Source organism: Acromyrmex echinatior, chromosome 6, assembly GCF_024713525.1.
Source record: "Acromyrmex echinatior isolate Ae372 chromosome 6, ASM2471352v2, whole genome shotgun sequence".
Taxonomy (NCBI): Eukaryota; Metazoa; Arthropoda; class Insecta; order Hymenoptera; family Formicidae; genus Acromyrmex; species Acromyrmex echinatior.
In genome coordinates this window covers 12,171,974-12,190,759 of record NC_141857.1, presented here as the reverse complement: position 1 = coordinate 12,190,759, position 18,786 = coordinate 12,171,974, and the positions used below count along the sequence as shown (strand labels likewise).

Here is an 18,786-nt window from a genome sequence, read left to right as displayed (position 1 = left end):
TTTTTTGTCACTAGATGTGTTGACCATCAAAAAACCGCGGATACTTTTTAGATGACCCAATATATATATATTTATACTCTTCGGAAAAGCGCAGTCAGTTATAACAAAATCTTTCGAACAGTCATAAATGACATTCAAAGTCAGTCGACAAGTTTAATTATTTCAAGTGCGGGGTTCTCGACTCAGTGCAATTCAAGCAAAATCAACAGTCCACTAATAGTTGACGATCTTTTATCCCAAGTTAAGAGCCATCACTGAGATACCACTGAAACATCACCGAGGACTCTCGCTATAGTTCGCCACTACTAGCAAACTGTAAGAACAAATTCTTTTTTGTACTTTCTCGTGTTACTTTAATTTCAAAGTTATATGACAATATAATAATCAATATTCTCTCTCTCTTACTCCTCCTCGATCGTTTCTCTCTTTAACCATAGGCGCATCCTGTCTATCTTTTCTCCTAACAAATTACTTAAATGATAAAACGATTCAAGTAATTCATCTTTTTCTCTACTCCGAATTACTTAAACGGTAAAACGCTTCAAGTAATTCATCTTTTTCTCTACTCCGAATTACTTAAACGGTAAAACGCTTCAAGTAATTCACCTTTTACTCTGCTCCGAATTACTCAAGCGGTAAAATGCTTCAAGTGATTCACTTCTTTCTCTACTAAGAATTACATAAGCGGTAAAACGCTTCAAGTAATTCTTCTTTTCCATATTCATAGTTACTTAAGCAATAAAACGTCTTAAGTAACCCACGATTACTCTCCATAGAACTCATAGAACCAAACTATAACTTCTGAAAAATCTATCTCTTTCCCCCCTTCTTTTCGGAATTATCTTCTCCTTCTACGTTCTTTTAATTATCCGTCATGAGCAATAATCAGAGAAAATTTTAATAGATGGTTTGGCGGAACAGACACAGAGCAGGACGCAAGAAACGAGCCAAATTCGAGAAACTCAGAAAAACTAACGTCCCAATTACGCGAATACAGATCAGGCAATTTATCTACCCTCAAGCCCGTCGCCAACTAAAAAGGGCTCATTTGCGCCAAAAATATCGAGATCAAGGTTCTCCCAACTCTGTGATAGATCTTACCTCCGACAAGCCAACCGATAGTTCCCCCAGCAATACACCTTCAAACCTTTCCTTAGGTTTTGAATTCCCTTCTCCCTTTTATTCTCCTACCTCCGATAATTTCCAAAACACAGAATCCTCTACTCTCTCTCACTCTCCAGTCCCTCCGGAAGACAACAGGTCCTACGATGAAATATTCCAGTCACTAGAATCCTCATCAGATCCATAAAAAGTTCCTCTCCTCTCCTTTAATACGCACGCACGCCTGCCCGCCCGCACGCACGCACGCAGGAATCTATAGTATTTTTCATTAACATCGATTTTTATAAAACAACATCCATCACACACACGGTACTTACTCTTCATGCATATATTTTTATATTATTGCAAATTTCATACATTAACATGATTATATAAGTACGCGCATACATCTGTATCTAATCTTAATTAAGAGAACTATAGAAAAATTATATATGAACATTTCTAAATGATTGCTTAAATTCTATTTCACCGCCCTTCCGATTCACTGCGTCTTGACAAAGATCGTACAGATTCTAGTCAAAAGGATTAAGCTCTTTGACCTGAAAGAGGACCGATGAATGCACAATCTCAGATTGGGTAATAGCGTCGCGTATCGACATTGACCCATATCTAAAACATAATCAAGTGCGTCCGACTTGTGATACTCGCCTCAGAGCGATAACTATTTACAAGAGCGGTGTCAGTTGCGTCCTTCCTTGGCCTCTCCCCCCCTCCTCCTAACTCCTTCTTCCAATCGAAATAAAAGAATTTTGGGGCCTGGACATAACACCAGTATTGATTGTTTCTGAAGAATTATAAAAGAAATATGTATTGTTATAGTTTCGATATTTACGATCTACGAGAAATTATAGGATACTTTTATGTTTGGAATGAAATGATAGCCTCAAGAGGATTACAGAAAATCGCATCATGTCTAATTAAGCATATAAAGTATTGTTACTAGTGTAATAAAGAGAAAATAATTATTTATAGTATACTAGACAAAATCATAATATAAAGTTAGCTTTATCTCTGTTAAAATTAGTTCAAAGTGATGATATATAACAACAAAAGTTATAGAACAGAAATTCTTAATATCGGGTTATTCGTATTTTTATCAAACGATTCAGATTTTGGATCTGTAGAATTTGCAGCATCCCATTCAACTATTTATGTTCCTAAAGATTGGTACCATTGTATGAAAACTGCTCGACATTCCAAGAAATTTATCGTTCGTGAAATAAAAACAAATAAATTCTTTTCAACTAAACAGTTAGAGCGATCTATAACAAAGTATAACAAAAACACACTATCACAAATTGTAAATTGGCTCACCATTTAGTGGTTGCATTAGTGGTTGAACGGGAAAAACAATTCGATATTTTCTATGAAACTACATTTTCTTCAGATGCTGAATTTGATACACATTAAATATTCGGTGTAGCAGACCATTACAATTGAAGAATATGAATATAGAACAAGAAAATTTATACCCATCTATGCGTCCTGTTTCTGCGGCTAAGAAGAAGCTATGTTAGATTTGCTAAAATTTATTCCTCCGATTCATTTTTTCAACAATTAAACACTAGTGAAACTGCAGTAGATGATGATGAATCCAGTAACAAATGAGTTTTTGGACACATTGACGTTAACAAGTTAACACTTAGGCGAGAACGTGTGATGTGAAATGAATTATACTTAACGTGTTAAATATAATATACTTATATCAATATATAATAAACTCATAGTGCATTGAAAATAACATTGGTTTAAGTTATGATTGACGATACATTAATTGATTTAAGTTATGATTGACGATACATATGGTGTAAGTCACTTTTTTTTCAAAGAAATTATATCACAACTCATTACAATAATTGCACTTGATTATTCATCATATTATTGTTAATTACAAAAAAAAATGCGAATTTTATTTTAAGTTATATTATCATAAATTTTTCAATTTATTTTCTTACATTCAAACAATAAAGTTACATTCTGTTTTTAATTTTTTATAAAATTATTACACAAAAATCGAAGTATAATATTAAGAAAGAAGACTTAATTCACTTATCAACTGAGGAGCTCATATTTCAATTTCATTGTATATGAAATATCTATGCATCGTTCTTTCTTTTGTGAAATTATTTTTATTAAAAAAAAGGATAATAATAATTGAAGAAAATATAAATAATTGCAAAAATAATTTTCACATTATTTTAGAAAAAATCATTTTACAAAAGAAAGAAGGTTGTATGAATATGCGGACATATTTTATATATAATTCTGTTTATGAATGTATATGTATATATGTTTATGCATATTTATGTATATTTATAAGTAATACAGCTATAAAATAATGAATATCATTTAATAGCAAAATACAGTGCAACAGCTCTTAAGAATAGTTCAATGGAATAGTAAATAATTACGGTATGATACATTAAGAAATCAACTATGATAATCATTCAATGAGATGATTTTCGACATCAAAGAAAGAAAAGTGGAAGGAAAATGCAGTAAACAGTACTAGAAGGATTTGCAGCTAAATGATCATTCTTTCGAACAATTTCTTCAAAATCTATAGGATGATCTTTTGCATCTAGAAGTTTATTACATAAATATTTTATGAATACTTTGTATACATATAATAATAATAATAATAATAATAATAATAATGGCAATGGCAATGGCAATGGCAATGGCAATGGCAATGGCAATGGCAATGGCAATGGCAATGGCAATGGCAATGGCAATGGCAATGGCAATGGCAATGGCAATGGCAATGGCAATGGCAATGGCAATGGCAATGGCAATGGCAATGGCAATGGCAATGGCAATGGCAATGGCAATGGCAATGGCAATGGCAATGGCAATGGCAATGGCAATGGCAATGGCAATGGCAATGGCAATGGCAATGGCAATGGCAATGGCAATGGCAATGGCAATGGCAATGGCAATGGCAATGGCAATGGCAATGGCAATGGCAATGGCAATGGCAATGGCAATGGCAATGGCAATGGCAATGGCAATGGCAATGGCAATGGCAATGGCAATGGCAATGGCAATGGCAATGGCAATGGCAATGGCAATGGCAATGGCAATGGCAATGGCAATGGCAATGGCAATGGCAATGGCAATGGCAATGGCAATGGCAATAATAATAATAATAATAATAATAATAATAATAATAATAATAATAATAATAATAATAATAATAATAATAATAATAATAATAATAATAATAATAATGTATCATATCCTATAATTACTTATTGCTGCATTGAACTATTCTACATTTACCAACAATTGTCGCACTGTATTTTGCTATTAAATGATATTCATTATTTTATGACTATATTACTTATATCCAGTAAAAAATGTTTCATTCACGAATATATATAAATATACAGAACATGCATAAACATACGAGGGGTATCCAGAAAATAAGTTCCGTTTGTATTATACGTTTAGTAAGGTCGATGTATGAGCGAGCTGGCAACACAGCATTGAAGAGGGGAAGCTACCGAATAGAATGAGCGGTGTTCGGCGTCAGTAGCTCGTGAAACACGGTCAGGAGAGGTTATCAAAATGGAGTCCTCCACTTCGCGTCCCGCCACCTCCATTCCGATTCCTTCTCGAGTTGTTTTGCGCGGCATCATTCAGTTTCTTTTTGCTCAAGATTTTAAATCGGTTGATATTCACAAACAGCTTGTTTCTGTATATGGAGAGAGTGTGATGAGTGAATCTATGGTGCGGAGATGGGTCCGAGAATTTAAGGCAGGAAGACATTCGCTTGAAGACGAAAGTGGGAGAGGCAGACCCTCCCTTATCACGGATGAGTTGACGACAAAAATTGAAAATGCGATTCGCAATGATCGTCGTTTAACTTTAGATGAACTCCACAACCTTTTTCCAGAGATATCCCGAAGTCTTATCCATGAGATCGTTTCAGAAAAACTCGAATTTCGCAAGGTTTGCGCCCCTGGGATGTTTTGACCCACCCACCGTATAGCCCGGATCTAGCACCATCGGACTACCATCTTTTTACGAAACTGAAGGAGTCCTTGGCCGGAAAACGCTTCCAAAGCGACGAGGAAGTTCAGACAGCTGTAACTAACTGGACTAAAGAACTGGCGGGAAGTTTCTATGCAGAAGGGATTTCGAAGCTTGTTTCCAGATATACAAAATGTATTGAGATTGACGGGAATTATGTAGAAAAAGACTAGAAGTTGTCAAGTATTATCCATGTAAATTTTAGATTTTTTCAATAAAAACTTTATTTGTAAAAAAAAACGGAACTTATTTTCCGGATACCCCTCGTATATACATATACGTTCATAAACATAATTATATATAGTTATATATGAAATATGTTCATATATATTCATACATCCTTCTTTCTTTTTAAAATGATTTTTTTCTAAATCAATGTGAAAATTATTCTTACAATTATTTATATTTTCTAATTATTATTCTTTTTTTTTTTATAATAAAACAGTAATTTCACAAAAGAAAGAAGGATGTATGGACATATTATATATGAATATATTTCATATACAATCATATATAATTATATTTTTATCCATATTTATACATGTTATGTATATTTATATTATATATATATATATATATATATATATTTGTGTATGAAAAATTTTTTACTATTCATGCTATAATTAATTTTTAACTTAACTATACTTAATTTTAATTTTAATCAAAATACATGTGCTAATATATTTAATTTACAACTAATAATCTTAATATTACTTATGTATTATAATTTTAATTATGTTAATAATTTCATAATAATAATTAATATGGTATTTATACTGCATTGGTGACATCCTTTTACTTATTCCATATTGATTATTGGCATTGTTTATTTAATTTTTTATTCAATATTTAATTTAAGACAGAAATTATGAAGATTAGAAAAAACTAAGATTATAAAGTATGTTAAACAAGGAAAGATTGATTATTTAACTTCTCAATACGAAATATGTTTCGCGTTTCATAGTTGGTAGCCTTTGTCTCTCACGCGACATCCATGAACTGGCATAGACAGAGAGAGCGAAGATTTAGAGAAAGATACCATCCAACTGCACACACTATGTTATCTTTTCCATAAAAAATATGGATAAAACTCTCACATAGGAATAGAATGCTAAGTAGAAAAGTCCTCTATTTTGCATTTTTCGCATTAGTTAATAAGTTATTAATTTATGAAAATAACCACGCCCGGCATAATGAAACAAGAGAAGATGTGTTCGCAAGGACGAGTTTGAGTATAACAACGCACTATACTTTATTTTCGCTCTTTTACAACATAGACGCGCGCGTTTGCCATACGATTTTAAATAATTGCATAGTATTTTATTAATTGTATAAATCACAGAATAAAAATAAGACCAAACTCAAGCGGCTGATCGCGAAAAAGTTGAGCTCAATTTCTGACTTTGGAAAAGCAGTGTACGTAAAAATAGATCTGAGCAGCCTGTCAAAGAAACTATTAACCTAGAGAATTTGACAAATATTTTTCCTCTCATTTTCTTATGATTTTGTAAAGTGTATTTTCATGCGTAGAATATATTCTGAGAAGGAAAGGTGTCGCTAAAATCCTGTTTTATTTTTTTTTAACTTCAAAGTTTTTTGATGTTGATAAGTTAAAAAAATGATGCAAGAGATCCGGGTTCGACTCCCGGCCGAGGCAATATTTTTTCGCAATAAGTTTATTACAGTTTTTTAAGATTAATTTGGGGAATTTTGGGGGGATTATTACATTTCAGATTAATTGCGTTAATGTCGACAACCATATCAACACGTAATTATTATTTCTGAAATTAATTCATTCGTTTGAATAATATATATATTAGTTCAACATCTTAATACTTAGACCATAGCGCTTCGGATTGTAATGTTATTTAAAAAAATGATAATTTAATGATAATTATTACTTATGACTTCACATGCATGTATTTAGCTAATATGTCGAATAGGGGAGACAGCTCCGATGATCTTGACATATATTGTCAAGATCACGACCCTGAGTAACCTCCACCAGGTTTTAGCCGTCGCTCATTATTCATTAAAAAGTTATTAACAAAAGAAGTTTGAAAAATGATGAATCTCTTTTTTAATATATAAAACAAAAAGAGAAGGGTCAATAAAATAGATTTTTGGACCTATCACCGATCAGTCTCAAAGTGCGTCGTTTTATTCTTCTATCTAAGGCTCATAACATCCTGAAATAGTTGTTTTCAAAAATGATTTGATCCGGAGGAATAACCATTTTTAAGTTTCCATTTTACACGGATTTTTGTACCTTAGAGCAAATCAAGATGCGTTTAATATTCTAAATATTGCTCGCACAAGATTAAACTTCCTTAAAAATTGCACATATACAGGGTTGGCCATATTCGACGGAAAGATCTGGGCAACACTGTAACTTTTGACAGAGATGTTAGATCGAGTAACGACGTTTCCCATGATTGAAAAAAAAACATCTTTCCGTCGAATATGGCCAACCCTGTATATGCACTATGACTTATGTCAGAGCCATCATTGTCCATGAGATACTTGACATTCAAAAAAAGACTTTTTTTGTACAATTTCTTTTACGTTAACTCTAAAATATTTTACTTTATTTTACTTCGTCAGGAATAATTTTCACAAAATAAAATTAATGAATTTGAAAATGCAAGAAAAAATATTGATAAATAAGTAGGAGGGCAAGTCAATAAGATTCCTTAAGATTTCTTAGAAAATCTGTCAGAGGGCACTCGCAGTATCATGTCACATTACTTTTTTACAAGTAGCATCTTTCAGCTGATTACTGTCAAATTTTGAGTGGAATTCATCGCGTGGTTTCATTTCTATAGACGATTAAAGCGAACAACCTTTGTATTTTTTGCAAAATGGAAAAAAACCGAGTTTCGTGCAATAATCAAACATCTACATATGAAAGGCTTAACGTCGAAAGAAATCAAAGCCGAGTTGAATAATGTTCATAGCACATCTGCACCAGCGTTTGCGACTGTATACAATTGGGTGAATAAATTTAAACGTAGTCGTACATCCACATGTGATGCACCTCGTTCGGGACATCCAATTGAGGTTGCTATGCCAGAAATCATCGATAAAGTCCACGATATTGTTTTGATTGATCGACGAGTGAAAATGCGCGAGCTTGTTGAGGCCACAGGCATATCACATGGCACAGTGATTTCAATTTTGCATGAACAATTGGGTATGAAAAAGCTATCGGCAAGATAGGTGCCGCGTTTGCTCACTGTAGACCATAAGCGCGACCGTGTGATGATTTCAAAACAATGTTTGGAGATGTTTCAATGTAATCCAGATGAATTTCTGCGTCGATTCATTAGTGTGGACGAAATATGGATCCATTACTTTATACCCGAGACGAAGGAACAGTGTCAAAATAATGGACTTCACCAAGTGAACCAGCTCCAAAGAAGGCGAAGACCGTGAAATCGGCCGGAAAGGTGATGGCCACAGAGTTTTTTGGATGCGGTATAATTCATATCGATTACCTTCCGTCGAAGCAAATAATCAATGGCGATTATGTATGGTGCAGCCTTATTGGATCGTTTCAACGACATTTTAAAGAAAAAACGTTCCCATTTGGCAAAGAAGAAAGTGCTCTTTCATCAAGACAATGCACGGGTTCACACATGTCCGGCACCGATGGCCAAACTTAACGAATTCCGCTACGAATTGTTTCCCCATACAGCATATTCGTCAGGTTTAGCCCCCTGCGATTATTTCCTGTTTCCAAACCTGAAGAAATGGTTCAGAGGAAAGAGATTCACCACTAGAGAGCAGCTCATCGCCAAAACAGAGACTTATTTCGAAGGGTTGGACGAATCATATTATTCGGATGGCTTGAAAAAGTTGGAGAATCGTTGGATCAAGTGTATTGAGCCAAAAGGAGACTTTGAGGATGTTGAGAAATAAAAATGAATCGATAAAAAAAATGTGTTTTTCTAAAAACTTATTGACTTGCCCTCGTATAATAGAGCTTCGACATATTATAGTTCTTATGCGATTTCAACATTTTTGAGATTTTTCGGGGACAATCTCTTTTACAATAAAAACTGTCAAAAAAATAAATCAAACGGACATAAAAAAACATTTAAAAAATATGTTTTCGAGAACGAGCAAAATTCTTGAAGTAATTAAATAATGACAAATAAGGAATATGTGTAACAGATTTTCCATATGAGTCTCACACGATTCCAAGATATTTCAGGTTTTTCTGGAAGTGTCAATATAGAAACTACAGAAAAAAAAATGAATCAAATGAATTCAAAGAAACAGGTTTTTATGAACAAGTAGAATTCTTGGATAATATAAATAATAATACAGGATCACCAAATAAAAAAAAATATTTTGTTCCGGAAGAAAGATCAATTGTTTTCTACATATTCTCATGTGTTAAAACTGAATCTGTTTCCCGAAAATTCGTATCACATTTATGAGACACGTAGTAATAAGACCCAAAATCACATATTCATATCGCAAATAAAATAACGCAGATTATAAATTCTTATCTACGTAAAACACAACCATGAACAATAAATCACAATCATGAATAATAAACCAATCAAATCAACTTACTTGAACCCTCAATCCCTAAATCCCAAACTCATATATCCTTGAAGACAAGAAATGATCCGGCCAGTGAAGGCAAGATCTCGAAATGATCCGGCCACTGAAAGCAAAATCTCGAAATGATCAGTGAAGGCAAGATCTTGAAATGATCCGGACAACGTAACTTTATGATTAAAAAGTAGTAGATACTAGCAAATAGTAAAATCAGAAGTAACTTAATGAAACAATGTCTAATCGCATAAATATCTGAGAAAACGCAAAAATATTGTATTTCAAGAATAAGAAAAACTTCACAGAGCTCGAACAGTGGAATAAGAATGAAACGAAATCGCTGAAATCGCCAAAAATAAACACAAAAACAATTGAACGCAGCGCAAGCGCAGTTCGCACAAGTAACAGTTTTTTGTTTTCTATTTTACAAGTTTTATTTGATTTTTACCTTTTTTTCTGTTTTTTTAAATAAATTCGCTAAAAAAAGATTATATTCTTTAGAATCACAAAAGTAAAAAAAAAAACATTGTAAAAAATAAGACTTTTTTGGAAGATCTAATACCTCACAAAAAATGATGACTCTGACATATGTCATAGTGCATATATATGTGCAGTTTTTAGGAAAGTTTGATCTTGAGCGAGCAATATTTAGAATATAAAATGCATCTTGATTTACTCTAAAATACAAAAAGCATGTATGGTACAATGGAAACTTAAAAATGATTATTCCTTCGGATCAAATCATTTTTTTAAAAAACTATTTCAAGGCGTTATGAGCTTTGGATAGACGAATAAAATGACACATTTTGAGACTGATCGGTGATAGGCTCAAAAACTCATCTTATTGATCCTTCTCCTTTTCTGCTTTAAAGTATATTTTACAACTTTCCACGCAAAGTGATTCTCATTTTACCTTCCCCCTGCTTAGGAGCGCACGACTTCCACGTAAAGCAATTCCCACCTCACCTCCTCCCTGCCGAGGGGCGCACGACTTTCCACGCAAAGCAAGTTGGCGAGATAGAATGGAACTTGCTTTGCATGGAAAATCGTGTGCCCCTTAGCAAGGGGAGATAGAATGAGAGTCGCTTCGCGTGAAAAGTTGTAAAATATATTCTAAAGCAGAAAATTTATTTCGTATAGTAGAAAAGAGACATCATTTTTCAAACTTTTTTTATTAATAACTTTTTAATGAGTGACGAACAACGGTTAAAATCTGGTGGAGGTCAGAGTCATAATCTTGACAACATTTGTCAGTATCAAGGTCATCGGAACTGCCGCCCCTATTCGGCACATTTATCATGTATATTTCAATAATTATTGAAATGCATTCACTTTTTGATTAAATAAAATAAAATTCTATATAAATTAAAATTTTTGCGCTAAATTAAAACGTGCATATATGTGTAAGCGTTATCATGTAGTGTAGAGATGTCTCATTTTAATGTCCCACCCCAAATAAGTTTTTTATTTTTGATCTTAAAAAAAAATATTTCAAACAAAAGTTGTATGGCTTTGAGGGGGACATAAGATGGTGTCATTAGTTTGACCTTGAATAGTTGCTTGAAGGTCACCTTCAATTTCTTAAATAGAACTTTTATTACACATTCTTGTAGATCATCTCGAGGCTTTCCAAAACATTATAATTGAGTTCATTTTCATTAAGTATTTTTCGAATTATAAGGCTTGAAAATTACAACACCGCCGCGGCATTTACCAAGCATTACCCAAGGTGGCTTACCGACGATTATACCTTTTAAATGTTGTTCAATCATAACCTGGATAACATTTGTCAAGATCAAGGTCATTGGAGGTTGTTCCTCTTATTTTCATTTTTATATAAAAATGAATTCTTGGTGCAAAAATGATAAATGAAAATGAAAACAATCTCTAATAACCTTGATTATAATAAATGTTATTTAGGATATGATCCTGAACATTTAAGTAATTTTAGTCGTCGGTCTTATTACATTACGAACTTATTACATTCGCTCATCTCGCTCACAATCCAGATTCAAGGACATTATGTCCGCCCGTAGATTTATAAATCAAGTTTGTAATCGGAAATTATTTAAGGAAGTATGATTGAAAAAACAAAATGCTTCGATCTATCTAAAAATTATACAGAATATTATTTAAAACGAAATTAATACTATATTAAAATTTCAAACCGATTGACCATGTAACTTTTATCACATGACTCTTATAACTCATATATTAGGTGTTGGAATTAATTCGTAGCGTTTTACAAGTGATGGGAAGTACTTTCATTAATGTATTTTTTAATGCTCATGTGAAATAAATAACATTCTTTCATTAAAAACGCTACGAATTAATTCCAACACCTAATAACTCTTATCATATAATTCGTGATATTAAAATTAAAGCATTTTTTTAGTATAAAATAATTATCAATTACAATATTAAGCGTATTTGTTGTTAAAAAAGCAACTTTCTAAGAAAAAAAACTATCTTTTTTCTAAATAACTTTATAACATAATGTTTATCATACAAGGTGCGTCCCAAAATTTTCCCAACTTTTGAAATAAAACAACAACGGTTTACTTTTTTTTTCAAATTCAAATTGTTTATTCAAAGTAGTCCCCGTCGGACTCAATACAACGTTTGGCACGATCTAAAAGCATTTCAAATGAGTGTTTTATGTCGTTCAAAGGCACGTCCTTCAGAATAGTGGTACAAGCCCTTTGAATGTCTTCTACGTCCACATACCGCTTTCCTTTCATGGACAAATGCATTTTGCCGAATAGGTAGAAGTCACAAGATGCCATATCAGGCGAATATGGGGAATGGTTGATTGTTAAAATGTGATTTTTAGTAAAAAAATTAGTGACAAGTGTCGAACGGTGAGATGGCGCATTATCGTGTAACAAGCGCCAACTTCCTCCTTCGCGATATTCTGGCCGAATACGACGAATGCGGTGCACCAAACGCTTCAAAACGCTTACATAGAATACAGCATTAACTGTTTGGCCTGCTGGAACGAATTCTTTGTGCACAATACCCTTGGAATCATAAAAACTTCGATGGAATTTTCGTTAATTGTCGATTTTGGGCGACCTGTATGTGCGTCGTCATTTATGTCCTCACGACCGTTCTTGAATCGCGTATACCACTCATAAACACTGGCACGGGCTACACAATTATCACCATAAACTTGTTTCATCAAATTATGGGTTTCGGTAAATGTTTTACCAAGTTTAAAACAAAACTTAATATTGGCTCTTTGTTCGAAGTTCATTCTCATACCGATGTATACAACATACTGACACTTGAGACGCCATAACTTCGTTTCCACTGAACCAAATGTCATGAAATTTTTACTGGAAGTCAGCTAGGGATGTACCTTTCAAACGCGCAATCGAACACACGGATGGCGCCACCCGACCTATCCCTATTGAAAAAGTTGGGAAAATTTTGGGACGCACCTTGTATAACTCTTTATGATATTTAAATTAAAGCATCTTTTTTTGATATAAAATAAATTTCAATTATAATATATACTAAAATATATTTTTTGTTAAAAAGCTTTATAAAAGAAAATAGCTTTATAAGAAAAACTAAGATCGTGTTTCTTGTAGTTTTTTTATATTAATTGCTGGATACTTGATTCTTAAATAAACATTTTCGGCACCATATGTTGGAAATAGATTAATCTTTTTACAGTTTCTTTTTCGATATCCTCCAAAGATAAAATTTATTTACAAAATGTACAAAATAAATGCTATGCTATAACAGATATCAGTGCCATAACTAGATTACGGTGCCATCGGTGCTGCAACTGGGCGCAATCGTCGGGGGGGGGGGGGTGGGATGCAATCGCGACCATGAATTTTTTTTTATGAAAAATAAATATTTTTAATATCAAAAAACATTTTTAAAAATTTGGGAAAAGATATTTGTCAACGTATATTTATTAAAATACATATATTTGCCAACATATTCATATCTGTTCAGGATTACTTACACATCGCGATTAACGCGTTGAAAATGTTTGCAAGCGATTCCGGTATTCGAATTCAAATTCGCGTCAGTATCGCCGAATTGAGATAGGAGTAAACGGAAGTCAGGCGGTCACGTGGGAGTCAAGCCTACGTACATACAAAACACCAAAGCAAATCTATGAACGGCCCTGCATAGGCTTGATTCTCACGTGACTGCCTGACGCCTGACTGCTCTGATTCCTTTCTTATTGTTTCGCTGTTTTACTCGCTCGTCGCTGTCTTACTCGTTCAGCGCGTTGTCACTTGGAGGGAGAAAGTGGAGAGGGAAATTCTGGCAACATCTCGCGCCTATCAGAGGTTTATGTGGTGGGGCGCGCTCGGATGTTTCGTGCTCCGTATGCCGTCGTTAATCAGTATAGCAATTCTGTAGCGATTCACAGTCGCTTGAAATCGTCTCCGGACAACAATCGCCCGTTTTGGCATTTAGAACTGTCGGTAGCCAGTCGCGAGCTGGCTTACATCGTACTTTACTTTGCACCATATTAGATGTACTATTTTGATAGATTATAATCTATGCTATAAATTTATAATGCCTCCTAAACGCCCATTTGGGTCTGAATTCCGAAAGAGGAAGCGTGATAAACAAAATGAGAATAAAAAAATATCAAAAGTTTTAATGAGCTGGACAAAAGCCAATCTTAATCTGTCCCAAAATGGTCCAAGCAACTCTGACACAGATAATATAGAAATTGACTGAAACATATCAAAAATCAGAACCTACAACATCACATCATGACGAGCAAATGAATCAAACCGTAACTTTAGACATAACTGATTTAGATTTAGTCGATTCTGTTTTGCAAGATCAGCAAGACCAAAATCTTGAAATCTCTAAGACTTTACAATTAGATAATACGTCCACCTCTTTTGATAGAAATGATCGACAATCATGATTCCCGTTAAATGATTCCATTCGAAATTTTCTTGTAGAACAAGGCTCTGATCAAGGAAAATGGTCAACATTTTCTCTTTCTGATACTATTAACAGAAAATTTAGTAAGGAATGATTTAGAAGGAAACTAGCTAACGATCAATTTATAGAACGATCGTGGTTAATTTATAGTATAATAAAAAAAAAGGAGGCAATATTTTATTTTCCTTGCATTATTTTTAATGCATCACAGTTGTCAAATTCCGCGAAGTCATCGCTTATTAATCTAGCGCGAGGTTTTAACAACTGGCGACATTTAAGTCCTAGGATTTCTGATCATGAGAACTCAGTAGTTCACTGTGAAAACTCTATTAAATGGAAAACATTGGAAAAAGGAAAAATTTATGATGTAAGTCTTTAATTGATGCCTCCCTGCAAATGGCAATAGATCAAGAAAAGGAAAAGTGATAACATATCCTAAAAGTCCACATTGATGTTATTATATTTTGTGCTGGGAATAATTTAGCTCTAAGAGGATCTAATGAAAACATAGGTGAATCAGGTTCAGGTAAATTTTTAAGTGCTATGAATTAATATGATAGTAAAATATAATCCAAAATTGAGAAGGCGCAAATCGACATAAAAAAGAAGGTACATCTTATTTCTCTCCGTTGATCCAAAACGAATCAATTGAATTAATAGGGACTAAAATACAAATTATTGAGGAAGTAAAATCGCCAAGTACAATACTTTTCTGTTATATTTGATTGTACCCCAGACATATCGCATCAAGAATAATGTCTCAAATATTGAGATATGTAAAAGTTGTTAACGGAAAAGTCAGCATAGAAGAACGTTTTATAGACTTTATTCATGAAAAAGCAGGCGGATTAGCTAATGAAATTTTACAAAAATTGAAAGTGAATGGATTAGATATTGCAAATGTTCGAGGGCAGGGTTATGATAATGGAGCTAATATGAATAGAAAATACAGAGGCGTTCAAGCTAAAATTCAAGAAATCAACAAATATGCTCGATTTGTACCATGTGGAGCACATACTTTGAATCCAGCTGGCGTCAATGTTGCTAATGTTACATCAGATATGATAAAATTTTTTGGCACTGTCCAAAGATTATTTACGTTTTTTTCTGGGTCAACAATACGGGAAGACAGTTGGATTCTAATGAAACATATTAATATATTTTTAAAATGCCATGCTGACACTAGGTAGTCGTCTAAAGCAAAAGCAGTGAATGCTTTATATACTCAACTCCCAGTTGTAACTTCTTTAAATGTTTTGACTTCTGATACTTTTAACGCAGAAACCATTGTAACAGCTGAACCTTTTAATAAGTATTGATTTTAAATTTGTGTATACATTGGACATATAGTCATGAATTTTGACAGCTATCGGCAGAGTCAACAAAAGTTTACAATTAAAAAATATCACGGTAGTTAGAGGGGCAAAAATGATACAGGCACATTGACCAAACAGATTCAAAATATCAGAGATGAAAATTTCGGGGAAATCTTTGATAGGGCGCTAAAATTAAGTGACAATAGGAATAGAGGATAATTTTGTAACAAAAAAAGATGGTCAAAAAAACAGGATGTGCACATGTTACGATGTAACACTCAAAGAAAATTTTAAAATTTTAAAATTTTTGAAATAATAGATACTTTAATATAATGTCATCTCCAATGGAGATTCGAAAAGCTACATGATATTGCTGCAGATTTCAGTTTTTTGTCTATTTATAGTTTAAAGAACATTGCCGTCTAAAAAATCTAAGAAAACAAGCAGCACATTTAACACTTAAATACGAAGATGATATCAATCCAGCAGAATTTTCAAACAAATTAGGAACTTGGAAATTTCAAGCTTATACATTTTTTGCTGACTCCGAATCCATAAATTCTTTAGACTTGCTCAAGACATTTCATCAATTTTTATTAGCAGAAATTTGATATAAATGTCAATATAGCTTTAAGAATATTTTTAATCCTATTTGTTACTGTAGTTTACGAACGGAGTTTTAGTAAATTAAAACTTATTAAAATATATTTAAGGTCTTCTATGGAGCAGCACAGACTGACGAATTTAGGCATTTTGTCCATAAAGAATTTGATTTCAAAGCAATTTAATTATGACGATTATTGACGAATTTGCCTCACGTAAAGCTCGTAAAGTTGCATTGTGATTTAATGATATTTTTAATGCTATTTTATTGTTATTGTATTTTCACTATTGTTCTTTCACTTCTTTTTACACTAAATAATAAATTAATAAATATTATATAATTAAAATATAACAATTAAAGAAATATCTTTAACAAAATTTAAAAAAATAAACAAAAAATGCAAATGAAAAAATATAAACGGAAAAAAAACAAAAAACAAAAAGGAATGTAGTGTAGATCGCCATATGCATTTTGGGTAACATATTCATTATGGCAAAATGATCTACATCTGTTTATAAAATTTGGGAAAATGAAAACCTAGGGGGGAGGGGGGCGCAAAATTTTGAGTTCGCACTCGGTGTAAAGATAGCTAGTTACGGCACTGATAGATATATCAATGATTCCTTCCACTAAACACTCTCTTGTCTGTTGTTTCAAAGCTCTCTGTTTACCAACTTCTGTTTGTTTCACCTTTTTGTCGTATTGCTTTTTAGTTATGAATTTGCTTTATAACGAAGCATCTTCGTATATAAAATAACTGTAAAAAACGTATATGAAAATATTTTAACCTCCATTAATTGTCAATTATAAACTGTCAATTACTAGTGCACAACTTGAGTAGAAATGCCAACTTCATTTTCAAAATGCAATTTTGCTTAATTTTCAAAATTACCTTTATCAGCTCTAGTGATTAAAATGTCATACTACAATAATCATGAATCGGGAAAGTTACATAGAGAAAATGTATGAGATTCTCAATGATCAGACCACATACAATTTAATAAATAAAGATCCCACTAACAAAATAACATCTGAAATCAGTAATTTACTAAAAAATTGGAAAAACAAGAAGTATATCGATCTAAATTTATACAAAAAATCGTATGTATTGGACGACGAACTTCCTCCAAAAATTCATAAAGAAGGTCTAAGATTGATAGTTAGCTGCATTAACAGTGCTTTTTATCCACTGGCGACCTTCTTAAAAGAAATTATAGATAATAGTAATAAAAAGAATTTTAGTTATGTACACGAACATTCCGACCGATTTAGTATTAAAAAGCATTGAACGTAGGAATTTGATTGAAAACAAGACTTCGATTCCTTTACATGAGTTTATTAAAGCAATTATGATTATAATTAACTCTACATTTTTTAAATTCGATAAAAAAATATTTAGACAGATTTTTACATGCCAATGGGCTCTCCATTGTCCCCTATATTAGCGAACATAGTTCTACAAGACTTAGAACAAGAAATTATTACTGCTAATAATATTATCTCGTCTTTTTATTTCCGTTATGTGTATGACATTGTGTTAGCGGTACATAAAGACAAAGTGAAGGGGGTTCTGGAATTGTTTAATTCATATCATGAAAGGCTTAGATTTACTATTGACTTTGGCGACGAAAACGGCATAAATTTTTTAGACGTAAAATTAATGAGACAAGAAGGAAGAATCATCTTCGATATTTATAAGAAAAACCTACTAATTCAGAGAGATATTTAAATTATTTTTCCGTTAGTACATAAAAGGGGCGTAATCATCGGGCAATTAGATAGAATTTTGCTTTTATCCCATCCAAAATTTCAGGAAAAAAACATCTCTGATTTAATTCACACTCTTTTAATGAATGGTTATCCTCTTAAATTCATCTTTTCAATAATAAAAAATTGAATAAAAATTTTAGAAAGTAGAACTAATTTAGATAAAAATCGTGAGGATAATAATAATAACGAAAGTTCTCTCTCTCTAATTCTAATTCTAACTCTAATTCTAATTCAAAGAAAAAGTTTTTCATAATATTTAAACAAAGTATCTAAAAAATTTAAAAAACTCTCACATATTCATGGCTTTCATATCGCTTATAAACCCATGAATAAAATGAATATATTTATAAAAACTGGAAAAGATCCTTTGCTTAAAGAGGGCCATCGTGGAGTAGTCTATAAAATAAATTGTTTAAATTGTGAGTCTTCTTATGTTGG

At 32.6% G+C, this 18,786-nt stretch overlaps 1 protein-coding gene across 10 annotated transcripts in view; it reads right to left on the bottom strand.

The window, feature by feature from the left end:
• The window catches only part of LOC105148554 (glucose dehydrogenase [FAD, quinone]), a 151,801-nt gene that overhangs the window by 109,894 nt on the left and 23,121 nt on the right, over positions 1-18,786 (bottom strand). The gene's annotated exons all lie outside the window — the stretch shown is intronic.